At 43.6% G+C, this 26,753-nt stretch overlaps 1 pseudogene; it reads left to right on the top strand.

Moving 5' to 3' along the window:
- The first annotated feature begins 2,176 nt into the window (after window positions 1–2,176).
- On the top strand, window positions 2,177–25,862 carry LOC135525739 (all trans-polyprenyl-diphosphate synthase PDSS2-like; annotated as a pseudogene).
- Window positions 25,863–26,753: the final 891 nt, after the last annotated feature.

The raw sequence follows: 26,753 nt of genomic DNA, 5'->3' as shown, positions 1-26,753 counted from the left end.
AGGACGTGTGCTCCGGGCATGTGCTGACCAACTGGCAGGTGTCTTCACTGACATTTTCAACATGTCCCTGATTGAGTCTGTAATACCAACATGTTTCAAGCAGACCACCATGGTCCCTGTGCCCAAGAACAAAAAAGGCAACCTGCCTAAATGACTACAGACCGGTAGCACTCACATCCGTAGCCATGAAGTGCTTTGAAAGGCTGGTAATGGCTCACATCAACACCATTATCCCAGAAACTCTAGACCCACTCTATTTGCATACCACCCAAACAGATCCACAGATGATGCAATCTCTATTGCACTTTCCCACCTGGACAGAAGGAACACTTATGTGAGAATGCTATTCATTGACTACAGCTCAGCGTTCAGCACCATAGAACCCTCAAAGCTCATCACTAAGCTAAGGATCCTGGGACTAAACACCTCCCTCTGTAACTGGATCCTGGACTTCCTGACGGGCCGCCCCCAAGTGTTGAGGTTAAGTAACAACACATCTGCCACGCTGATCCTCAACACTGGAGCTCCCAAGGGGTGCATGCTCAGTCCCCTCCTGTACTCCCTGTTCACCCACGACTGCATGGCCAGGCAGGACTCCAACACTATCATTAAGTTTGCAGATGACACAACAGTGTAGGCCTGATCACCGACAACGACGAGACAGCCTATAGGGAGGAGGTCAGAGACCTGGCCGGGTGGTGCCAGAATAACAACCTATCCCTCAACGTAACCAAGACTAAGGAGATGATTGTGGACTACAGGAAAAAGAGGACCGAGCACGCCCCCATTCTCATCGACGGGGCTGTAGTGGAGCAGGTTGAGAGCTTCAAGTTTCTTGGTGCCCACATCAACAACTAACTAGAATGGTCCAAACACACCAAGACAGTTGTGAAGAGGGCACGACAAAGTATATTCCTCCTCAGGAAACTAAAAAGATTTGGTATGGGTCCTGAGATCCTCAAGAGGTTCTACAGCTGCATCATCGAGAGCATTCTGACTGATTGCATCACTGCCTGGTATGGCAATTGCTCGCCCTCTGACCACAAGGCACTACAGAGGGTAGTGCGTACAACCCAGTACATCACTGGGGCTATGCTGCCTGCCATCCAGAACCTCTACACCAGGCGTGTCAGAGGAAGGCCCTAAAAATTGTCAAAGACCCCAGCCACAGACTGTTCTCTCTACTACCGCATGACAAGCGGTACCGGAGTGCCAAGTCTAGGACAAAAAGGCTTCTCAACAGTTTTTACCCCCAAGCCATAAGACTCCTGAACAGGTAATCAAATGGCTACCCGGACTATTTGCATTGTGTGCCTCCCCCAACCCCCCCTTTTTTACGCTGCTGCTACTCTCTATTTATCATATATGCATAGTCACTTTAACTATACATTCATGTACATTCTATCTCAATTGGGCCGACCAAACAGTGCTCCTGCACATTGGCTAACCGGGCTATCTGCATTGTGTCCCACCCACCACCCGCCAACCCCTCTTTTACTCTACTGCTACTCTCTGTTCATCATATATGCATTGTCACGTGAACCATATCTACATGTATATACTACCTCAATCAGCCTGACTAATCGGTGTCTGTATGTAGCCTCGCTACCTTTATAGCCTCACTACTGTATATAGCCTGTCTTTTTACTGTTGTTTTATTTCTTTACCTACCTATTGTACACCTAATACATTTTTTGCACTATTGGTTAGAGCCTGTAAGTAAGCATTTCACTGTAAGGTCTACACCTGTTGTATTCGGCGCACGTGACAAATAAACTTTGATTTGATGTCAATGATGCTACTTGAGAAGAACAATTCAATCCAAAATCGAAAGAAAATACAAAAATGCATCTTTTTCTTTTCATTTTTGTCATTATTTCACTATTAATGTTGAATCCTTCACAGTTAATCAAAATTAAACAATGTTTTGTCCATTTTAAATCCACAGGCAACCCAAATCTTTATAGAGTGGACTTTATAACTAATTTTACAAGATACATGCACATCTAATCTTTTTGGTGATACTAACCATAAGACAGCGTTCACTTGTAGCCTATTTGAAAACTGATTCCAAATGCAGATAAATGGGGCACAAACATGGAAATAGATTCCATTGATTCTATTTCTATGGGCATTAGGTACTGTTGTAAACGTTTTGCGACATACCGTAGGGCGTTTCGTCAAGATGGTGGCCTCCTGTGTCAATGCTTAACTTTTTAGGTCCTGTGTTGCGGAATATTTACAATACTTTATAGGATATCTCAAAGGGAATAATTATCAAATTAAGTAGGGCGATAACCCAGCATTATACTCAGGACATACGTGGCGCCGTAATGTAAAGTACTGAAATGAATATGACTGTCGCCAGCGAGGATGAAACCCATCATAACGTTACAGGTGTTGCTAACATGATATATTGTAGATATGGATAGCTAACGAGATATCTAATTTAGTAAGTTAATTTAATTTCCTGCCATCGTTTAGTTTATTTGTTTAGTCGACTTATTCTAGCTTGTGCTAAGCTTTGATCGAAAACTCAAGGGTTTGCTTTACCCTTGTTTCAAATTAAATTAGTAAAAAACCTTCAGCTGTAAAGATGACAGTAATTTGGTTTCGACTCTCGTGCATCAGTTTGTCAACCGTGGACAGAGGAACATAAGTATTTTCTCCAACGCAACGCCTTCTAATTTGAATAAAGTGGTCTCGGATGCAGAGAAAATCGTGGGTTATCCGACCTCCTTCGTGAGCCTGCGCTGCTTGCTGACTGATGAACTTAGTAATGTAGCAATGCACGTGAGGAAACTGGTTGGAACAAAACACCCGTTACTCAGCACTGCGAGGTATGGTTCACACACAAACATATAGTATTGCAAATGATATAAACCTCATGTTTGTAATGCAAGTATTTACATACACAATTTTATCAAACACAAACATTGTAACTCTATGTTGGCTATCTGTGGTTTTAGAAGACTTGATTCGGTCAATTATGACAGTGATGTCATCTTCCCAACCATAACTTCTGATCAAGCTGATCCAACCAAATTCTGCCTCCTCAACTGACCAGGTCACCCCCACAACAACGCCCCAAAATGTAGGAACAGTAAAGGGCCTGTTTTCTTTTCACATATGCTTATAGCAGCTGGCACCATATGCCATCAGGCCAGTTCAGTTCCCTTTAAGTGACTCAAGCCATACTGCAGTTAACCAGGGTATCAGTCTGTTTGTGCCATCATGACACTCCATGCCATGGGAGTTGACATGATGGCACAAACAGATCTGGTCCAGGCTATGCCTCAGTTTGCAACGTGAGAAGAAAATAGACCCATCCACATTGGGTGCACCTACTGTAGGTCAAATTAGGTTGTATTTAGAGTGCACAATCCTATTAATTGATTTACTGAGGAATACCCTGGGTTTCTGGCCACTCAGTACAGGCTACACTATTGGCTATGTGCAAGGGTTAAAGTTCTCCGTCATGGATTCTGGAGAGGTAATTTATAAAATCAGTGTAGAGGGGGGCTTGCTTGAAGATGACAGCTTTATACAGTTACAAATACATTTATTCTCAAATATTTATTTTCTATTTTACGCTGTGTGCACTGAACTAAGATGCATGATTGTTGATGACACTCCGTTGTTCAGATGAAGGGAATGAAATGGTCTATAATGCACACCACAGTAGCGCTCAACCCAGACAGTGGTGTGTAGGCTCCTGCAGCTGTTGGCAAAGTAATTCAAAGCCTATAATTTATCACTCAGGATGATACTTTCCAGTGCTACTATTTTTTCCATGGAATGTTGTTATTAAAACAGACCCATAGTAGAGTAGTTTACCTATTTACCTCGTCGGCTTGTTGTTGTGTGTTCTATGTGAAAGAAATATTCCTCTCGAGGAAACGTTTTCTGACAAGCAGTCAATGCACAACAATTCTTAAAGTGCTACTGCCTTTAAAAAGCAACGAATCCCTTTGAAAATGCCCTATGTGGCATCGATATGAGTCAGAAACAGTTATTCTAGTGTCAAAATGTACTACGAAGTGTATATAGGATTGTGTTGGTCATAGTCAGTATTGTCTAAAAGGGAGTTTGGAACATCCGTGTGTCACAACGGGTAAATGAAGGTTGGGTTTTGATTTGATGATATACATTAGCCCACTAACATGGGGTGAACCGCTGCGGTAATTGCTCTCTATCCAATAGACCATGAGACTGACTTGCCCAGTCGACTTTGTTTACATAAGACGTCACATATTTTTTTACTTGAGAAATACTGCTCTAAACACCTTAGTTAGATGTAAAATTGCCAAACTAAACATCCTTGGCAAAAACATAACTCATGAAATCTGTAATAAGTTAAGTTTTACCGTAGATTCATTCTGGAGATTTTGTGAAGTGAAATGGGATTCCGCATCAACAGTGTTTCATGGGGGACAAACATCATTAACCATACGTGGAATCAGTCAAGAAACACACCCCCGAGATTGAATTCTAGTTTTTCTAATGAACAACAGAAAAACACGTGCCGATTGGAGTGTTCAGTGGCTCTTTAATGCAATTGCAGGAAAATACCTTTAATGCAATTGCAGGAAAATACATTTCGCCAAATATATTTTGAAAGCAGTTTGGGCCTTTTGTTTAAAAAAGAGCGGGATCCTGGTTTTATGTTGTTACCATGTTTATTTCTCTACTCCTTCAATTGTGTGGAATCATTTTACAAATGCAGTTTTACAACCTGAATTTCAAGCAGGGTTTAGGAGCAGCTGCGCAACAGTTTGCCATGGGATTTTTGTTGTTGTTTTGACCGCTGGTGTGTTAAAGATGCTGTTATTGAGAGCAAGTGTGATGACTGGATGGTAGTCACAGCTTAAGCCCCATAATTAACCGTCCTTATGTTTCAGACAAGTTTTAATTTGTTGTTATTTTGTAAGCTGCTTCATGATTTGTACCACTCCCTGAGAAAGATGCTGGTGTCTTCTCTTGGGTTTTTTTTAGCTGTAGAGGACTGAGCTGGGTAGAGTGTCTACCCTCTTGTGGCTTGTATTGGCAATTCAATTGTCTCCTCTCCTTGAGCAGTGCCTACTGGTATTGTCAATAAAGTTCTGTGTAGACTAGTGACCTCAGACAAATAGTCATCCAGTAAATGTAAGCAAAAGAAAAGCCTGGAAGAAAAACAGCCTACACTAAATCAAATGGAGGATTGACATAAGAAAATAAGAGTGTCTCAGATGATGCAATGGAAACCAAAATAATACAATTAGTGTGATATTCCTTCAGAGAGTTCTAGCCTGCTAAAAGGTTGAAGCAAAATAAACACACTCAAAATGTGTCTAATTTCAATGATAAGTTCCACGGAATCTGTGCTATGTAGATTATGTTAGGGTGAAGTGCTGTCAAATTTGATTTTCCTGTGTTTGATACGAGTGTACAAAACATTAGGAACACCTGCTCTTTCCGTGATTTCGACTGACGAGGTGAAAGCTATGATCCCTTATTGATGTCACCTGTTAAATCCACTTCAATTGGTGGAGAAGACAGGTTAAAGAAGGATTTTTAAGCCATTTCATTGAGATGTGAATTGTGTGCGTACCATTTAGAGGGTGAATGGGAAGACAAGGTTTAAGTGCCTTTGAATGGGGTATGGTAGTAGGTGCCAGGCGCATCGGTTTGAGTGTGTCAAGAACCTCAACGCTGCTGGGTTTTTCACACTTAACATTTTCCTGTGTGTATCAAGAATGGTCTACCACCCAAAGGACATCCATCCAACTTGACACAACTGTGAGAAGCATTGGAATCAACACGGGCCAGCATCTTTGTGGAATGCTTTTGACACCTTATAGAGTCCATGCCCTGACTAATTAAGGCTGTTCTGTGGTGTAAAGGGGGTGCAGCTGAAAATTAGAAAGGTGTTTCTAAAGTTTTGTATACTCTGTGTATATATTTCCAAACTAAGGTTGGAGTAATACTGTGAAATTGTAAAAATTATGATAATGCCCTTTTAGTGTAAGAGCTTTTTGAAAAGACAGGTGGTAAATCACCAGGCGGTAAATTTGTTATTAGACCAATAAGAAAGACTTCCAAACCTGTCTGCCAATAACAGATCATTTTCATTTTTCCACTCAGACACTCCCAGACAGTCCTAGCAAATTATTTTTGCTAAGAAGCCAGTTTTGCTTATTTTTGTCCTTTTTAATTGAAGACAATCAAAGCTATTTAATTGTTACCCAGATATTATTTGATATTGAGATAAAAAACAGCTGCTTTGTTCATTTAAATGCTCAAACCCAAATGAGTGTGTAACATGAGTAGGCAGCGTGACATGAACTCATCTAAACATTTGACTTTGGTTTTTCCTTTCATTCTTAAAAAATTCAGTTCAGCTAAGTCTGGTGTTACGGAGTGTGGAAATGCAGAACAGAGGAACTTTCACTTTGTTGCAGGGAAAGACCTTGACCCAGTTTGAATTTTCTCTGCAAGTGGCTTCCATTGTTTTCAACTGAGTTTTTGTCATCACATGTAGGAGTTCAGGAAATATTTAGAGGTAGATGCCAAATCCTATTTTGTACACTAAGGAGTTTAACAAATTGCTACCCTCAAGTGATTGTTCTCAATTAAGAAAATGGGTTTTGATGCTTTGCTCCAAAAATTGTCGCACTACATGTGATACATTTTAAGAGCTGTGCAGTACTAGGCCATGTACTAGACCAACAAATAAGATTCAGAGAGCGCTGTAGTAGTGCTACCCATTAAAATGACATTGACCCATCTCTCTTTCTGTCTCCCTCTTTCCCAGCACTCATTCGGTTACATTTTGGAATAAACTTAGCACTTAGTTCAAATGGATTGATTACAAAGCCTCAAAGCTGAATTTTTCTTAATTTGCGCTTTAAGCATCTACCCTCCCATCACCACAACAAAGGTATGGCAGGTGAAGAAATCTAATTTTTTACCTCTCTAAACTATCAGCCAGATAGTTAGTTACCCTTCAGTGCCATCTCTCTTCAGTTGGGATGAATGGGTCCTCACTATTAGAAAGACAGGGATGGACAGGGAATGATAAAAAGAGTGCAGGAATCCAATCCTGCCATGCACACAATCCTGCCATGTGTTGGAAACCATATAGCCCAAGGATGTAATAACCTATACACCTACATCTGATATGACAATACATTTCAGTGTTGTAGCGCAGGGACAAAGTGGACCTCTGACAGGCTGACTCCTCACCATCATCTTTGGTTGGCTGGTTTGTATTTCCTACTGTCTCCGTCCAAGACGCTGCACAGATCAAAATATCCTCAATAGCAGACAGGCAGACCCTTGTGAAGTTGTGTTTCGGTTTTCCCTTTCCTTTCATTCTTAAAAAAATCAGCTCAGTTAACTTTGCCCAAAGTCTGGAGTTACAGAGTGTGGCAATGCAGGACAGAGGAACTTTCACTTTGTAGCAGGGAAAGACCTTGACCCCGTTTGACTTTTCTCTTCCATTGTTTTCCACTGAAATTTTGTCGTCACATGTCGGAGTTCAGGAAATAGTTAGAGGTAGATGCCAAATCATATTTTGTACACTGAGGATTTCATCCAAATGTTAACCTTGAGTGATTGGGTTCTCACAGAAAAATGGTTATTGATGCTTTGCCCCAAAAATTGTCTAACTACATGTGATACATTTTAAGAGCTGTGCAGTACTAGGCCATGTACTAGACCAACAGATAAGATTCAGAGAGCGCTGTAGTAGTGCTACCCATTAAAATGACATTGACCCATCTCTCTTTCTCTCTCCCTCTTTCCCAGCACTCATCCCAGCCCCACCCCTTTGCAGGAAGGGGGTTATGATTGATTGATGTGCCATGGTGTGGCGACTGGCATAAATATTAATCAACTGCCATCTTCAGGCTGCAGACTTGGTGAGTCTCGCCACAGGCAGAGAACATTTTTGGTGTGGTTGCTGTTCTTTCAATTGAAAGCTATAGGAATTTCAGTGTAATTTCACGCCTCATAATGTCAGTTTTTACCGCTCAATAAATAGTTTTTGTTTACCTAGGGCTTGATGTAGGAGACATTTTTGAAACCTGGCTAAAGTTTACTGAATTTGGTTGAGGTTAACCTAGGCTACATGCTGTTATTTTTGTTACAATTATGAACACAGGAAATAATCAGATGACAACTTGTTTCATGTGATGGTTTTCCTTAGGCTCCACTGAGATAGGGATTTAACAGATAAAATTAGACCTGTCAGTTTCCGTACTTATCTGTTGCACTTACCGTATCTCCCATCTTCCCTTTTTAAATCTCTCTATTCCCCTCTCCCTGCCGATCTCTCCCTCTCTCTCCCCATCCTTTTCTCTTGTTCTGTTCCTCCGCCTCTCTTTCTCCTACTCTTTCTTCCTCTGCCTCTCGCATTTTCCCTTCATTCTCTGTCTGTCTCTCTCGTCCTCTCCTTTGCCTCTTTCTCTCCCCGGTTGGTGTCTGGGCGCAGGCGGAGTGGGTGGTGCTCGGTGTCTACTCAGGGCTCTAACGAGAGTGTGATTCATGGCACAGGGGGCTCCCTGGGGACAGGATTAGATGTTCGCTGTCTAACCGCTCCCTCGGGACCACAGTTATTTTATCTTCACAGTGGCCAGCCCACCACTAGAGCCTTGCAGCTCTGCTTGAATTGTGTTTGGGGCCCCGTTCTGCTGGCAAACAATGTGTTGTGCCACACTGATCAATATGGTTCGGTCTTTAATTAATCATTAGTCTCTTGTCTAAGCTTGCTTGTTTAAAGCTACACTCTGAGATGTATTTATTATTCTACTATAAAAGGGTGGGTTCCACAAACAAAAATGCAAGCAATGGAGAAATATTCCAAGGTGCATTCCATGACATGAATTTTCACAAACAGAACATTTTTAGTTTTTCCCTCACCTTCCTTCATAGCTGTGCTCTCAGGTTGACACTTCCCCTAGCAATTAAAAAAAGGTTGTCTGGCAATTCAGCTACTGAAAGAGTTGAGAGTTTGATAAACATTTGAGTTGATGTCTTGAAGGTATGCTCATTGAATATAAAGCCCTCCACCACTTCTTTGACAATGCAGTAGAATTAATTATGATTTTGAAAGGCAGTTGTCTCCATGAGTGTGTTGACCTTTCTCTATGTGTCACCCCCATGAAGCAGCAATTAGCCATTTTCTTTGCTTAGCATTGATGCGAGGGAATAAAGGGATTTTTGGGGTGCCCCTGGAGAGAGGCGTTGAAAGCTACACACTACCTCATTAATATAGTGTCGCACCACCTCTCATTTCCATACAATTACTGGGAATTTTCTTTGTCATTGTTAAGAGGCTGCTTACTTAGCCCACAATTCCACGCCAATTCCCTGCTTGCCATAATAGATTTTGGGATGATGAAAATACGTATGTTTTGTTTGTTTTTTTACTCCTGAAGGACATTTTATTTAAATGTGTGGGAAAGATGAAGAAATATCATACATGAAATGGAACATTTTGGCAAATTCAAGATGTGGCCCAAGGCATGCCTGATTTGTGTCGATCTCACCTACAATTCATTTTTCTGTCTTCATTCAAATGTATTTTCTGTGTATGAAAAGAGCATATCTCCACAAATGTATAAACCCTTACCCAACAATAAATGCCTGATTGATGCCTGGCCCTCTTCTCAGGCGCCTCATCTATGACAGCAGAAACAACCTTCAGATGAGGGGTCTGGTGGTCCTGTTGATGTCCCAGCCAGCACACAGCCTCAGACCACCTGCCCCAGGACCTGGTCAGCGGCATCTACCCCAGGTAAACACGCCTCATGTTCCTCCATAGCTTTCTTTCCTTGTCTCCTTTCCTTCATTACCACTGACTTGGTGAAAAGACAGGAACATACTTTTCATTGCTCCTGATCTGACAGCACCCACACACACCAGCTCCAATTTGTCATTTTTTCCGATGACAACATTCACTTACTCACTCACACGCAAGCACACCGCACACATACAGAATGTTGCCCAGAACATGGAATTTTGTGTGGAGATTACTCTACAACCATGCCAAGTGGTTACCAGAAGTCGCTGTTGTGTTTGGCAGGTGGTACACTGGGTGTCTGAATGGCCTTTTTCTTGCTCCTAGCTGGCAAGCAGCACTGCCTCAACTATAGCTTCAGTGGAGAAGTCTGTCAAGCAGGACGGGAGGGGGGCTAGTGTGGAGTGGCTGTAATGAATATGCTTACAGTCTGACTTATCAAGTTATCGACCATCCATACGATTAGGACTCCAGCTATTGAAATGACCAACAATTCAAAGTAAACAAAAGCAATACATCAGCTACTTCAAGATCCCCATACTGCAAAATGTTGCATCCAGTTTCATGCGGATTGTGTCTTCTACTCAAATAACATTTTATTTGTCACATGCGTAGACTTTACTGTGAAATGCTTACTTACGATCCCTTTCCCAACAATGCAGAGTTAAAAAATATGAAAAATTAGCAGAAATGGTAACACAATAAAATAACAGTAACGAGACTATATACAATGATTCCCAGTACCGAGTCAATGTGCAGGGGTACGGGGTAGTTGAGGTAATTGAGGTAATATGTACATGTAGGTAGGGGTAAAAGTTACTAGGTAATCAGGATAGATAATGAACAGAGTTTCAGCAGCGTATGTGAAGAGTGTATGTGTGTTTTGCGTCAAAATGCATGCATGCATGCATGCATGCGTGTGTGTGAGCGTATGCAGTCTGTTGGAATGTCAGTGTAGCATGTGTGAGTGAGTGGGGGGGTAAAGTCCAGTGAGTGTGCATAGAGCCGGTGCAACGGAGTCAGTGATGTGTCATGATGATTAACTATATTACATCATATACCCTGTCCTTTGTATTTCTGTCTGACTCTCTCTCTCTGACCCCCTCTCACTCTGACACTTTCTCTCACCCTTCTCCTTTCTCTCTTCCCCCTGCCCCTCTCGCTCGCACTTTGTCTCGCCCCCTCTCCTCTGTTGAAGGAATGTGGGCTCATTAGCACCTGGGCCAGAGCACTGATGGGGGGATTGATTTATACCTCCAGGGGAATTTTCTCCTCCCTTCTGACAGACAGCATTTGTAAAATGTCTCCCACTCCAGTGCCCAGTACTGATGGCTCACCAGGGATCTCAGCATAGAGAGAGGGCTCGAGCTGTATGGAATCAGAGAGATGGAGAGATGGACAGACAGAAAGGGAGACGGACTTAAACAGCCAGATACCCAGAGACAAAACAGACAGATGCACAGCTGTATTGCAGGGTATTACGGACCCTGTAGAGGGAGGAAAATGGAACAGAACACTCAGGACAAGGGGCGTGTTAGGGGCGGGAACGCCTCAGCAAGATGGCATGAGTTGCTATGCAACCGGCTGCCGAAGCTATTTATACACAAGTCCCCTTCTCCCCTTTTTCCTCCCCTGGCTCCAACACTGTTTATCATGAGTTGAAGATCTGAGGCAGAGACTGCGAGGCTTCTTTAGGGTTCCTAGTGTGGGGTGGGAAGGGTGTCTGTTGGAGGAGTGGTGGTGGGAAGGGTGTCTGTTGGAGGAGTGGTGGTGGGAAGGGTGTCTGTTGGAGGAGTGGTGGTGGGAAGGGTGTCTGTTGGAGGAGTGGTGGTGGGAAGGGTGTCTGTTGGAGGAGTGGTGGTGGGAAGGGTGTCTGTTGGAGGAGTGGTGGTGGGAAGGGTGTCTGTTGGAGGAGTGGTGGTGGGAAGGGTGTCTGTTGGAGGAGTGGTGGTGGGAAGGGTGTCTGTTGGAGGAGTGGTGGTGGGAAGGGTGTCTGTTGGAGGAGTGGTGGTGGGAAGGGTGTCTGTTGGAGGAGTGGTGGTGGGAAGGGTGTCTGTTGGAGGAGTGGTGGTGGGAAGGGTGTCTGTTGGAGGGGTGGTGGTGGGAAGGGTGTCTGTTGGAGTGGTGGTGGTGGGAAGGGTGTCTGTTGGAGGAGTGGTGGTGGGAAGGATGTCTATTGGAGGAGTGGTGGTGGGAAGTGAGTCTGTTGGAGGGGTGGTGGTGGGAAGGGTGTCTGTTGGAGGAGTGGTGGTGGTGGGAAGGGTGTCTGTTGGAGGAGTGGTGGTGTGGGTGGTGGGAAGGGTGTCTGTTGGAGGAGTGGTGGTGTGGGTGGTGGGAAGGGTGTCTGTTGGAGGAGTGGTGGTGGGAAGTGTGTCTGTTGGAGGAGTGGTGGTGGGAAGTGAGTCTGTTGGAGGGGTGGTGGTGGGAAGTGTGTCTGTTGGAGGGGTGGTGGTGTGGGTGGTGGGATGTGTGTCTGTTGGAGAAGTGGTGGTGGTGGGAAGGGTGTCTGTTGGAGGAGTGGTGGTGGTGGGAAGGGTGTCTGTTGGAGGAGTGGTGGTGGTGGGAAGTGTGTCTGTTGGAGGAGTGGTGGTGGTGGGAAGGGTGTCTGTTGGAGGAGTGGTGGTGGTGGGAAGTGTGTCTGTTGGAGGAGTGGTGGTGGTGGGAAGGGTGTCTGTTGGAGTGGTGGTGGTGGGAAGGGTGTCTGTTGGAGTGGTGGTGGTGTGGGTGGTGGGAAGTGTGTCTGTTGGAGGAGTGGTGGTGGGAAGGGTGTCTGTTGGAGGAGTGGTGGTGGGAAGGGTGTCTGTTGGAGGAGTGGTGGTGGGAAGGGTGTCTGTTGGAGGAGTGGTGGTGGGAAGGGTGTCTGTTGGAGGAGTGGTGGTGGGAAGGGTGTCTGTTGGAGGGGTGGTGGTGGTGGTGGTGGTAAGTGTGTCTGTTGGAGGAGTGGTGGTGGTGGTGGGAAGGGTGTCTGTTGGAGGAGTGGTGGTGGTGGTGGGAAGGGTGTCTGTTGGAGGAGTGGTGGTGGGAAGGGTGTCTGTTGGAGGAGTGGTGGTGGTGGTGGGAAGGGTGTCTGTTGGAGGAGTGGTGGTGGTGGTGGGAAGGGTGTCTGTTGGAGGAGTGGTGGTGGGAAGTGTGTCTGTTGGAGGAATGGTGGTGGTGGAGGTGGGAAGTGTGTCTGTTGGAGGAGTGGTGGTGGGAAGTGTGTCTGTTGGAGGAATGGTGGTGGTGGTGGTGGGAAGTGTGTCTGTTGGATGAGTGGTGGTGGTGGGAAGTGTGTCTGTTGGAGGAGTGGTGGTGGGAAGTGAGTCTGTTGGAGGAGTGGTGGTGGTGGGAAGGGTGTCTGTTGGAGGAGTGGTGGTGGGAAGTGAGTCTGTTAGAGGAGTGGTGGTGGTGGGAAGTGTGTCTGTTGGAGGAGGAGTGGTGGTGGGAAGTGAGTCTGTTGGAGGAGTGGTGGTGGTGGCGGGAAGTGTGTCTGTTGGAGGAGTGGTGGTGGTGGGAAGTGTGTCTGTTGGAGGAGTGGTGGTGGGAAGTGTGTCTGTTGGAGGAGTGGTGGTGGTGGGAAGTGTGTCTGTTGGAGGAGTGGTGGTGGGAAGTGTGTCTGTTGGAGGAGTGGTGGTGGTGGGAAGTGTGTCTGTTGGAGGAGTGGTGGTGTGGGTGGTGGGATGTGTGTCTGTTGGAGGAGTGGTGGTGGTGGTGGGAAGTGTGTCTGTTGGAGAAGGAGTGGTGGTGGTGGTGGGAAGTGTGTCTGTTGGAGGAGGAGTGGTGGTGGTGGTGGGAAGTGTGTCTGTTTGAGGAGGAGTGGTGGTGGGAAGTGTGTCTGTTGGAGGAGGAGTGGTGGTGGTGGTGGTGGGAAGTGTGTCTGTTGGAGGAGTGGTGGTGGTGGTGGGAAGGGTGTCTGTTGGAGGAATGGTGGTGGTGGTGGGAAGGGTGTCTGTTGGAGGAGTGGTGGTGGTGGTGGTGGGAAGTGTGTCTGTTGGAGGAGTGGTGGTGGGAAGTGTGTCTGTTGGAGGAATGGTGGTGGTGGGAAGTGTGTCTGTTGGAGGAGTGGTGGTGGTGGGAAGTGTGTCTGTTGGAGGAGTGGTGGTGGTGGGAAGTGTGTCTGTTGGAGGAGTGGTGGTGGTGGGAAGTGTGTCTGTTGGAGGAGTGGTGGTGGGAAGTGTGTCTGTTGGAGAAGTGGTGGTGGTGGGAAGTGTGTCTGTTGGAGGAGGAGTGGTGGTGGGAAGTGTGTCTGTTGGAGGAGGAGTGGTGGTGGTGGTGGGAAGTGTGTCTGTTGGAGGAGTGGTGGTGGTGGGAAGGGTGTCTGTTGGAGGAATGGTGGTGGTGGTGGGAAGTGTGTCTGTTGGAGGAGTGGTGGTGGTGGGAAGGGTGTCTGTTGGAGGAGTGGTGGTGGTGGGAAGGGTGTCTGTGGGAGTAGTAGTGGTGGTGGTGGTGGTGGTGGGAAGTGTGTCTGTTGGAGGAGTGGTGGTGGTGGTGGGAAGTGTGTCTGTTGGAGGAGTGGTGGTGGTGGCGGGAAGTGAGTCTGTTGGAGGAGTGGTGGTGGTGGGAAGTGTGTCTGTTGGAGGATTGGTGGTGGGAAGTGTGTCTGTTGGAGGAGTGGTGGTGGTGGTGGGAAGTGTGTCTGTTGGAGGAGGAGTGGTGGTGGTGGTGGGAAGTGTGTCTGTTGGAGGAGGAGTGGTGGTGGGAAGTGTGTCTGTTGGAGGAGGAGTGGTGATGGTGGGAAGTGTGTCTGTTGGAGGGGTGGTGGTGGTGGTGGGAAGGGTGTCTGTTGGAGGAATGGTGGTGGTGGTGGGAAGGGTGTCTGTTGGAGGAATGGTGGTGGTGGTGGGAAGGGTGTCTGTTGGAGGAGTGGTGGTGGTGGGAAGTGTGTCTGTTGGAGGAGTGGTGGTGGGAAGTGTGTCTGTTGGAGGAATGGTGGTGGTGGTGGTGGGAAGTGTGTCTGTTGGAGGAGTGGTGGTGGGAAGTGTGTCTGTTGGAGGAATGGGGATGGTGGTGGTGGGAAGTGTGTCTGTTGGAGGAGTGGTGGTGGGAAGGGTGTCTGTCAGAATAGCTACCAGTGCCAACATTATTATTATTATTGTTTAGCTGCATTTGTACAGGATGTACTCAATAGCCTGCTTTATACCTTTGCTGCAGTAGCAATACGCTCAGTATTTGTCCAAGATTTGTACCCAGGTTAAGATTTGATGTAAGTAGTGGGACCAGATAAATTAATCAACTGCATTGAATGTTGAATCCATGAATCAAATGTTAAATTGTTCTCAACATTTAGGCTAATTTATCTATTTAATTTTCATTCCTAACTTGTAGTCTGTTAAAACGTCTACACCGACACATTTTAATCCTGTATGTTAATAACATCAATGCAGTGGCAGGGATTGAAATGAAAGTCATTGTCAAAGAGAGGCCAAATGTACTGCTCTTCACAGAAGGGGGACAATGGGTATGATTGAGCAGTGAAATAAATGACATTATAGCATTTTACTAACAACTCTCTCTGAGGAACTGTAGAACATGCAGAACCTGCTGCCAGACAAGGCATGCATGTGCACGGTGTATTATGGGCAGGAACAACTAGAATTGACAGATGACTGGATTTGAAATGTCTTATCAGGACTGTTTCACACCATCTGAAAGATGGCCCTAAAGTGTCCATCAGCGCACCCATCCCTGGCTCCCTCCACAGACTGATCCTCCCGGTCGGTATGTCTGTCTTGCCCTGGCAGGCTCAGCCCATATGGAGGGGGGGGATCTAATTATCCCCCAGCAAAGACTGAATCAACGTTTGATTATAGCCTCCCTCAGACTATGTACAAAGGCTCCATTCAAAAACAATTTGCATGTCTTTTCTCTGGTAATCAAGAATAGCTGTTATTTCTAATGACTATAATGGAATTTAGTAAAGGCTTATTTATTTTTCCTCAATAATGGAGAACTTTTTATTTTTAAAATGTATTTTAAAGATGCTTTCAGGAAGATTGAACATTACCTCGTTGTTTTTTAAACCTGCCGTTTTGGACTCGACGTGTCAATGCATGGCTCATACATGCATAATGAACCATCTGCAGGCCTATCCCAGTACATTCTTATTACCTGGCATCATTTGGTGCACGAGATACGCGCTCGCTCATGTCCTGTAGTGAGCGCGCGCTCTGAAGCGAGATTACCTGGATACGTGACTTTAGTTATTTAGATAACAACGAAAATACATAGAATATATCCATCAAATTTTGTAACCTAAGTTTGAAAATTTGAAGTTAGATCTGTTAGACCTCGGTTGTAGTTTCATATCTCTTTCAAAAGACTCCATTTCTCTGGAATAGTGTTGAGCGATTAACTGAATTGTATTGTGTTTTTTCGGTTATGAAACAACTAAATGACCGATTTTGAATTCCATTTAGTTCGTTTAAGTGAGCCCAACGCACCGTTTCTCTAGAGATAAATCAAATCATTGCAGTTGATTGCCAGCGATCATCATTAATCAGGTAGACACTAGGGCTATATATTATCACAACATGACTTTGAAGTAGTAAGTCATTCGAAGCAAACATACTGTAAGTAGGTTATAACTTTTCCATTGTATAAATTACATTATCACAATAGATTGCTTACCATACTCGTCTGTACAGCAATGGGAATTAGCCACAACCATGCTTAAGGGCGGGTTTGGGTAGGTTACTTTCTAAATGTAATCCGTTGTTAGTTACCTGTCAAATTCTAATCAGTAATGTAACTTTTGTGTTGCCCAAATTCAGCAATGTAATCTGATTACATTAAGTTACTTTTAGATTACATTCCCCTTAAGGGGCATTTGAATAAGACGATGTATTTTACCAAAAACATCTATTGCAGAATAAATCAATGTAAAAGTTTACATAGCTGGCATATATGGATTTTACATTTTACTTTATGGGTTGGTTATGTAGGTGTCTTCTAACCCATCGCTTTCTACTGCATATAATAATATGATTAAATTATATCTTTACATTAAAATCCAAAGTCTATTAGAATTACAGTAATTCCAAAAAATGTTATACCCCTTGATCTTCAAGAATAGGACTTGGAAATATGGAAGTATAGATTAGCCAAATTGTTTTACCTGAGCATAACTCCAAAACTAAGGACTTATTAGCCAGCCCTACTCTGTTTATGATTTTGTTGTCATGGAGGACTGATTGGGCTCATTGATTCGAGTTGAAAAATAAATGCTGCGCTTATGGAATGGCATGCTTTGGAGCACTACTGAAAAGTGCTTTTTACATGTGAAAAATGAACGCCATATACTGCATTTGCTATAGGCCTATTGTTTACCTTTTTGTTGGTGACACTTTGATATCTTGATAATATGCAGCTGTTTAAAGGGCAAATCCACAGCTGAGAGATGTGCCTGGAGAAATGTAACCACTCTCAGATTAATAGACAGCTATGCATGCAAGGACTGACCATCCACAATATCAAAATTATTGTTTTAATCATGTTATGAATCTATTAAGTGTTTATTTACAATGTTTACAAACATTGGAGAAAAAAAATCTTATATTTTGGCACGTTGTGTTAGCCTTTTAAAATTATCAACTTGGATTAGCTAATTGATCGCTACAAAACCCTTTTGCAATTGTGTTAGCACAGCTGTAAACTGTTGGTCTGATTAAAGAAGCAATACAACTGTCCATCTTTAGACTAGTTGAGTATCTGGAGCATCAGCATTTGTGGGTTCGATTACAGGCTCAAAATGGCCAGAAACAAATAACTTTCTTCTGAAACTCATCAGTCTATTCTTGCTCTGAGAAATGAAGGCTATTCCATGCGAGAATTTGCCAATAAACTGAAGATCTCGTACAACGCTGTGTACACTGCCTTCAGAGAACAGAGCAAACTGGCACTAACCAGAATAGAAAGAGGAGTGGGAGGCCCCGGTGCACAACTGAGCAAGAGGACAAGTACATTAGTGTCAAGTTTGAGAAACAGACGCCTCACAAGTCCTCAACTGGCAGATTCATTAAATAATACCCGCAAAACACCAATCTCAACGTCAACAGTGAAGAGGCGACTCTGGGATGCTGGCCTTCTAGGCAGAGTTCCTCTGTCCAGTGTCTGTGTTCTTTTGCCCATCTTAATATATATTTTTTGGCCAGTCTGAGATATATGGCTTTTTCTTTGCAACACTGCCTAGAAGGCTAGAATCCCGGAGACGCCTTTTCACTGTTACCGTTGAGACTGGTGTTTTGTGGGTACTGTTTAATGACGCTGCCAGTTGAACAAATGAAAATATATTTGACATTCTTCAAAGTAGCCACCCTTTGCCTTGATGACAGCTTTGCACACTCTTGGCATTCTCTCAACCAGCTTCAATCAACAGCCTTGTTAAAAGTTAATTTGTGGAATTTCTTTCCTTCTCAATGTGTTTGAGCCAATCAGTTGTATTGTGACAAGATAGGGGTGGTAAACAGAAGATAGCCCTATTTGGTAAAAGACCAAGTCCATCTTATGGCAAGAACAGCTCAAATAAGCAAAGCAAAATGACAGTCCATCATTACTTTAAGACCTGAAGGTCAGTCAATCTGGAAAATTTCAAGGACATTTAAAGTGTCTTCAAGTGCAGTCGCAAAAACCATCAAGCGCTATGATGAAACTAGCTCTCATGAGGACATCCACAGGAAAGGAAGAACCAGAGTTACCTCTGCTGCAGAGGATAAGTTCATGAGTTACCATCCTCGGAAATTGCAGCCCAAATAAATGCTTCACAGAGTTCAAGTAACCGACACATCTCAAAATCAACTGTTCAGAGGAGACTGTGTGAATCAGGCCTTCATGGTTGAATTGCTGCCAATAAACAACTACTAAAGGACACAAAAAAAGAAGAACAGACTTGCTTGGGCCAAGAAACACGAGCAATGGACATTAGACTGGTGGAAATATGTCCTTTAATCTGATGAGTCCAAATGTGAGATTTTGGGTTCCCCTACTCTGCGTCTCACAAACACATAGCGATTGGAACAGATCATCTCTGCATGTGTGGTTCCCACCGTGAAGCATGGAGGGGGAGGTGTGATGGTGTTGGGAGGTGCTTTGCTGGTGACACTCTGTGATTTATTTAGAATTCAAGGAACACTTTACCAGCATGGCTACCACAGCATTCTGCAGTGATACGCCATCACATCTGGTTTCAACAGGACAATGACCCAACACACCTCCAGGCTGTATAAGGGCTATTTGACCAAGGAGAGTGATGGAGGGCTGCATCAGATGACCTGGCCTCCACAATCACCCGACCTCAACCCAATTGAGATGGCTTGGGATGAGTTGGACCACAGAGTGAAGGAAAAGCAGCCAACAAGTGCTCAGCATATGTGGGAACTCCTTCAAGACTGTTGGAAAAGCATTCCAGGTGAAGCTGGATGAGAGAATGCCAAGAGCTATCATCAAGGCAAAGCATCGCTACTTTGAAGAATTTAAAATATATTTAAAATATACACTTTTTTGTTGTTGGTTACTACATGATTGCATATGTGTTATTTCATAGTTTTGATGTCTTCACTATTATTCTACAGTGTAGAAAATAGTAAAAAGGTGTGTCCAAACCTTTGAAAAAATGGTTGTAGCAACTACAGATTACCCCTGTAAGTCTTATCAAAAGTGTGTGAGTTTGAGCATGTGTCCATTAGGCCAATGGAAGCACTTCGCAGCATTTGCAAGAGCGCATTTTTCACTGGCTGTCCACGGGTTTGAAAAACAATGATTGATAGGCAGCTTAAACTTCTTGAATTCAACCATTATTGGGTTCAACTACACATTTAGATTTGTGAACAACCCTCCACAACAACCCATTCCGCAAAGCACAAATAGCTAAATGAGAGAGCAGCAGTGTGATTCACATCAATGCGCTATGTAGATATCAATAACAAGTGATATTTATCCACCGCAATCACCTCATGTTGCAGCATAATCCATAGATTTGGCCCTAATTTATTTATTTAAATTGACTGATTTCCTAATGAACTGTAACTCAATAAAATCTTTGGAATTGTTGCATTTTATATTTTTGTTCAGTGTATGCTTTACTGATGACAATTCGACAATGTATATATTTCCTCTGTAGTCAGAGGAACCTGGCTGAAGTCACAGAGCTCATCCACACGGCCTTCCTGGTGCATCGTGGGATCATCAACCTAAAGGAGTGGACCAACTCTGACGGTCCCCTGAAGGACATGCAGTTTGGAAACAAGATGTCCGTTCTCAGTGGGGACTTCTTGCTTGCCAATGCTTGCACTGGACTGGCCCAGCTAAACAATACTAAGGTATGAAATAGTCATCATATAACATTCTGTTGGAGATGGACACATTTCTTGCCCTGTAGCTTTTTCGTTCTGCCTTTAAATGTCTTCAAAAATGCAATCTGATTTCAGTCTTTTACCTGTGAGGTTTCAATAGATTGTCAGTGAGATGAAGATGATACTTGACAATGTTGAGATGACTGCAATACAGATAAGGAAATTGATGAGAATACAAACTGTATAAGCAGAGGAGTTTAAACACCACTTACATCAGCTTGCTGTGTAAAGTTTTCCTGGCCGTTGTGGATTGATCGAATCAACAAATCTATTCTCTCACTTAGGCCACTGGCAGGCAGACTGATACTCACACACACACACACAATATGCTTGGGTGGGAATAATGCACCCCCATTTACACGGGTTACATTCTCTTACGCTCTTCTATTCATTCTTACTAAGCACTTCTGCAGTGTGCGTGTGTTGTCATGGGGGTCACAGTTCACTTCCAGTGCATACACTGGCAATCCTTTGCTGACAGAATGTGTCACCAACCTCAACTGTCAGAATGTGTCACCAACCTCAACTGTCAGAATGTGTCACCAACCTCAACTGTCAGAATGTGTCACCAACCTCAACTGTCAGAATGTGTCACCAACCTCTACGGTCAGAATGTGGCTGTACAAGAGGATCATAATAACCTATTTTCTCTCTGCTTTGCAATCTTCCAAATTCTCCCCTCAGCTCAGATTGTTCATGCTCAGACAGACAAACAGGCATTTAAAATGCCACCTAAAGACACTGTGATCATGACAATTCTGATAACAGAAGTACCCCTGTTTCTTTAAATTTGGGCATTGTCAAATTGATATACATAGGCATTTTTAACACCTTACATGAACATCATGACACTCATTTGTTTTGCAGTATAATTCATATTGTCATCTTTTCAATAATGTAATGACATTCTAGAGCTCCCCCTGTTGGACATACATACATGTGCCCCCCACTCTCCCCCTAACAGTAAAATGTTCACAAGAGTTGTAAAACATAGCCTACTTGAAATTAGTACTCACATGTCTAAACTATGGTCATGACACTGTCTCTTAAATAAACAGACAGTCACAAATAGAGACCCCTATTCAATATTTGATAGAGAATAAAATGTTCACACTCACCAATTGCTTGATATTTTACATTTTTCAAGGATTGTTGTGGGTTACCAAGACAGACATGACTGTAGTAGCAGTCGTAGCATAAGCGCTTAGAGGTGTATAAGCATTTCACATAAACCAGGGATTTTTTTTAGGGGAGCAATTGATCTGGATTATGTGTTCCGGCCTTGAGAGGAATCCTAGGCCGGTATAAATGGTAAAGTGATCGCGGAGCCCAGCTCCGGTTTCTCTCCCTCACAGACCTGTCGGCAAAACACGATCTGCCTGGATTTGGGAGTAGAGTAAGGGGGAGGCCGTGGCTTATCTGATACTTTCCAAAAAAAGACTCCCCCTCCCTTCATTTTCCTCATTCACAGCCGAGCAAAAACAGCACATCTGGGAACACTGTAGGGGTATTGTCCTTTTGGGCCTTTTGTGAGGCTTGAGTTTCTTTAATATTTCCTAAAGGATCTGGTTACCCCGAGCGCACTATGAAGACTGATAGAGACACACTCTCAAATCATGAAAAAACCTCTTGACTGTAAGAGAGTACAACATATGGATTGTCTTATCTACCTAGAACTGTAAATCTTTGTGCCCATATGCTGTTCTTTAGGAGCAATTGATTGCGAAAGAAGACAAACCTGATAAACATTGTGTTTGTGATTATTTAAACTCGGTCACTGATTTGGACAAGCATATAAAATAAGGTGCCTGACTGAATTGACTTTGTAGGATTAGTATCATGCGTGTGAGTGAGGGTGCAGTTTAAAATGTAGTCCTGGATTCCCACTGCAAGAGGGTCTTGGCAACTGCAGACATATGACGCAATATGCTGAGTTGTTTTTACATTCATTCCACTACATGCCCACACACTTGGACCTAGTAGACTTGTGAGAATTCCTCAACGGCGCAGGAGGGAGCTAGTGTAAAACATAACAATAAAAATGATGAATATACAATACCGCCCAGCCACACCCTGTTGAGCAGAGTGAAGTTATATCTAAGACAAGAAGGTATCAAATTGATAATCAATTCTGAGTTGGGTTGTTGATGACAAGAGCCCCAGCACCAGATGTCAGACAACTACTCCAGAGCCTCATCAACCCCTCAGCCCTCATGACATTTCCTGATTTCTGCCTTGCCATCTGCCTTTCAGCTTCTCAGACTGGATACCTGATAAAGCCTCATTATACAGTTTAAACTGGGGGTCGCTATAAATAAGATTCAAATTGATAAAGCTCAGTCTGGGTGTGCTTAATAAAAACAGCAGGCAGTCCTCAGTCAGTCCACACTGGTCTGATAATGAGCTGGCAATGTGAGGAGTTAGAGCTGGTCAATTTACAACCCAGACACCCTCTTAGTCTAAACCCCATCCCCATCTCTCTTTAGAGCAATTTTAATACTACGTAAAATGCTTTCAATGGTGGTTAAGCAAAGCTTTTTTTCTTTTGCGTTTGACAGGTTGTGGAATTGATATTGAGTGCTATTGGTGTGCTATTGGTGACTTGGTGCAGGGAATCTACCATGAGATCCACAACAGTTTGGAGGTAAGACAATTAGAATAACACTACCAGGGTCACCCTAGCCAGCTGAAGTTACAGGTAACTGCCAAAATAAAGGAAACGCCGACATAAAGTGTCTTAATAGGGAACAACCTCAATGCACCTTGGATTCTACAGGTGTCTTGAACTCCACAGGAGGGATGTGACACCCTTCTTTCCATAAAATATTCAGTTGATTTAGTGTTTTGTTGATGGTGCTAGAAAACACTGTCTCAGACGCTGCTCCAGAATCTCCGATAAGCGTCCAATTGGGTTGAGATCTGGTGACTGAGACACACACACCCTTTTAAACCACCTGTGCTCCTTTTGAGACCCCCCTTTCAAAGCCACTGAGATCTCTTCTAGCCATGGTAGCCAAAATAATGGGCAACTAGGCATTGTTGAATACATGACCCTAAGCATGATGGGATGTTAATTGCTTAAATAACTCAGAAAACCATACATGTGTGGAAGCACCTGCTTTCAATATATTTTGTATCCCTTATTTACTCGTGTTTCCTTTATTTTGGCAGTAACCTATAGTTACATGACATCATACAAACTGCGAACAAAATCTGTCAAGGCATCCCCTAATACAGTTATGGTCTTTATAACTAAAAAATGTACTTTTTATTTTTACAAAAAACTAAAACATGCATTTTACTAAATTATTAATTTGGACAAACTATTTAGTGGGCTAAATGAATAACACTGTTCTATCAGGTATCTGCTATTATAATGTACTGGGTGTACCTGATTATTTGTGCGGGTAGAGAGATATGGTTTACACCTCACCCTTTGAAGAAGAGCTTTCCCAGCAGAACTCAGTGTTGTGTTCTACCTCAGAGGAGGTTCCAGTTTCAACCTGGGCTCTTCTCTCCTTGGAGCTTTATTCTGTGTTTATAAATCACAATTTTTAACAAAAGAAATAGTTTTAGTCTACAGTTTATATTTTTCCAGTGAAATGCTCTTATGTACTGTATATTCTATGGTTGGAGCTGTTATTGGAAATATAGATATTTGGATAAAATGTACTTCTACATAATGGAAACAGTCATAACTGAATACATAACATTTGATGTAAACTGCTCTTCTCAGGACAATAGCCTGACTGATGAAATCAACATGGTCACGTGGGAGGAGCAGACATTCTTGTCCCATGGTGCCTTGCTGGCAAAAAGCTGTCAGGCAGCGATGGAGCTCGCCAAACATGACAAAGATGCACAACGACTGGCTTACAAATATGGCAAGCATCTATCATTGGGCCACAAGGCAAGTATTGCACGAAACCTGAAAGATTGGCTTTGCTGAAAAGTATAGATTCATGCTGCTTCCCTTGTCTTTCCTAAAAATGTGAAAATGCGAGTGAAAAGGACACAGCGTGTATTTGCAATATACTGAGAGATGGTGAAATGTAACATGTAAGGATCATGATTAGTCTGTCATGATTATAGACTAATGCTGTCATTCCCCCCTCTTTAGTTGAATTCTGACCTGCAGCTATTTGTAAAGAGCAGCAGCTCAGCAGACCCAGTAACCTTCAGTTTTAACTCTGCCCCTGTGGTTTTCCACCGTCAGATTGTGGGGCAGGAGAGATGGTGTCATCAGCTGCAACAGGTACTGAACCACTTATCCTGTGCTATTACTTTTTCTGACATTTTAATTGTTTATATAGCTACAAGGTAAATATGAATACTTCTTGAATTTTCTTTCCCATAATCTTTCTCTGTAAACAGGCAAAAACTATTGGAAGACAAATGGACTATACAAAGGTCAGCAGGGTGAATGTACATACAGTGGATGTTTTTTATTGTGGTATGGTAGCAAGGTGGGTTGCAAGACTGTCAAAGATGCTTAGATAGTGTTGATATCCACTGTAACCAATCTCAAGTTTGACATTTCCTTCCCAAAGTCAGTTAGAGAGGAAAGGAGGGGACAGATGGGGGTGCAGGAAGAGACAACGGGGGGGGGGGGGGGATCTCTGGTCACGTCTGAAACCAGATCGTGGGGGATTAGGTACCCAAGACTATTTGTGGAGGAGACAGAGAGACCGAGACAGTTGCATTGTCAGAGAATCTCCTTCATGAGGACACGAGGGGGATATGGGGAGAATGTATCCTCCTAACTGCACCACAGTCATTGTAGCTACGATCATTTTCATATAGATTAGTATTTACAATATAATACATGTGTCCTGCTTGCCTGGGCTTTTACGCTGAAATACATATTGTGTCAAACACTAGGTGTGCCCTGTGCGCTGCTCCTGTTAGTCCTAAATGTAATGCAGTCTGAACATCCATGGAAATGGTCTCAGTCAGACCATTTTTTGGATATCTTGGCCACCTGTTGTTCAACATAAGAAGAGAAAGTGATGGACAGGACTTTCTGGGGACTAATGGAGTGTGGAGGAGACTTGGAGTTTGCTGTGTCCCCGTTTCCAAACTGAGGAGCGTGCACCCACATTAGTGCAGTGGTGCAATGCTCCCTGCCTGCTGTTTTTTAAGCGAAAGCCCACAGGGTCTTTTCAGTCCCAGAATTCATTAGGTAGAACGCCCTAAGCAAAAAGATCTCCTGACTGAGCCAGAGCAGAAGGGGGGAAAGACACCCAAGACTACTCAGTGTGTCTGGGGGAGGGGGAGTCTCATGACCAATGTAGTTTTATATAGACCACTGCACATTCCCATCCTCAGTGTTCACAATAGGATGCTCATTTCAACATTTGCTTACATAAAAAAAAATGCTGAAGTCATGTCCTATGGTCTCTTCCTGTAACAGCTGCGGTCCACGATCAAATTGGAGAAAGGTGTCACCTCGACAATAGATCTGTGCCGTTACCACGGCAACAAAGCTCTGGAGTCCATCCAGTGTTTCCCTTCCTCTGAGGCACGTTCAGCCGTTGAGAACATCGCTCGCGCTGTCACAAAGTTCTGACCCCCCTACTCTCCTGTGGCCTCAGGACAACGTGCACATTCAATCGATGCTAGAAAAACAATCTTGGTTCCATTTAAGCCAATCAGTGAGCAGAATACTCACGACCCTCTTAAGTCCGACCGTCGTTTACCGGAAATGAAACTACAGATCACACCTTTAAAACTCCATTTAACTGCTATTAAAACAATTCACATCCAGCTATCTGTTGAGTTATTTTGTGTTTACTACTTTACTGCTATTTTGACTTTGCTCAGTCACTGTTCAACAGAAAACAAAAATCTAGGATGGGAAAATGTCAACTTTCGTTGGCCGTGCCACGAGGAGCACACTTGAAGCTCCGCCAGCAGTAATTATTAATGAGTCCCATTCCCGTGACCTGCAGCAAATGGACAGGAAATGCAAGGGTATTGATTAGGGCGATGTGTGCTGTGGGTTGGCGCCAGGGTAGTGGCCTGTGGTTTCCCTGGCACTCTCGGCAGGGGATAGCCAAGGTGTGAAACTGGGTAGAGAACAATGTTCCCTCTAAGCATGAGATTGAACTTCACTCAACTTTCTAGAGTTTTCTCCATTAGTTAACACTATCAACATTTACCTTTACTGTGGGAATTGTGATCGAATCAACACAATATTAGCCACTTTCAATGCAACATACCGAAACAAAAACAAACTATGCAAGACTTTGTATGCAAAACAAACTTTGAAAGAGATTTTGTGGTAGGCAGAACACATTGGAGTATGATTTTATTGCATTGACAGGCATGACTCAGGCCTGTACTCTACACAGTCCGGTGAGCCTTAACCAGTCAGCTGCAGTATTGCAAAGCAGACCATTTATCATATGGATTTGTGCCATTCACTTTGAACTGGAGTTTTACAGCAGGAGAGGTCAGGATTATTATGTGCTTGTTTTGAGATCAAAGCAAGAGCTGCATGTAGCCACGTGTGCACATTTGTTCATATTCTTTGCTAGTTATTGGCCCAGTTATACTTAATTTGTAGTCAGCAATGTGGTAGTGATTGCATCGTACAAGAGCACAAAACCTGTACATTTCTAGACATCTTTGAAAAGCAAGTCAGG

This window comes from Oncorhynchus masou, chromosome 32 (assembly GCF_036934945.1).
Source record: "Oncorhynchus masou masou isolate Uvic2021 chromosome 32, UVic_Omas_1.1, whole genome shotgun sequence".
Taxonomy (NCBI): Eukaryota; Metazoa; Chordata; class Actinopteri; order Salmoniformes; family Salmonidae; genus Oncorhynchus; species Oncorhynchus masou.
The sequence above is the reverse complement of the archived record's forward strand: the minus strand, read 5'-3'. Positions and strand labels throughout refer to the sequence as shown.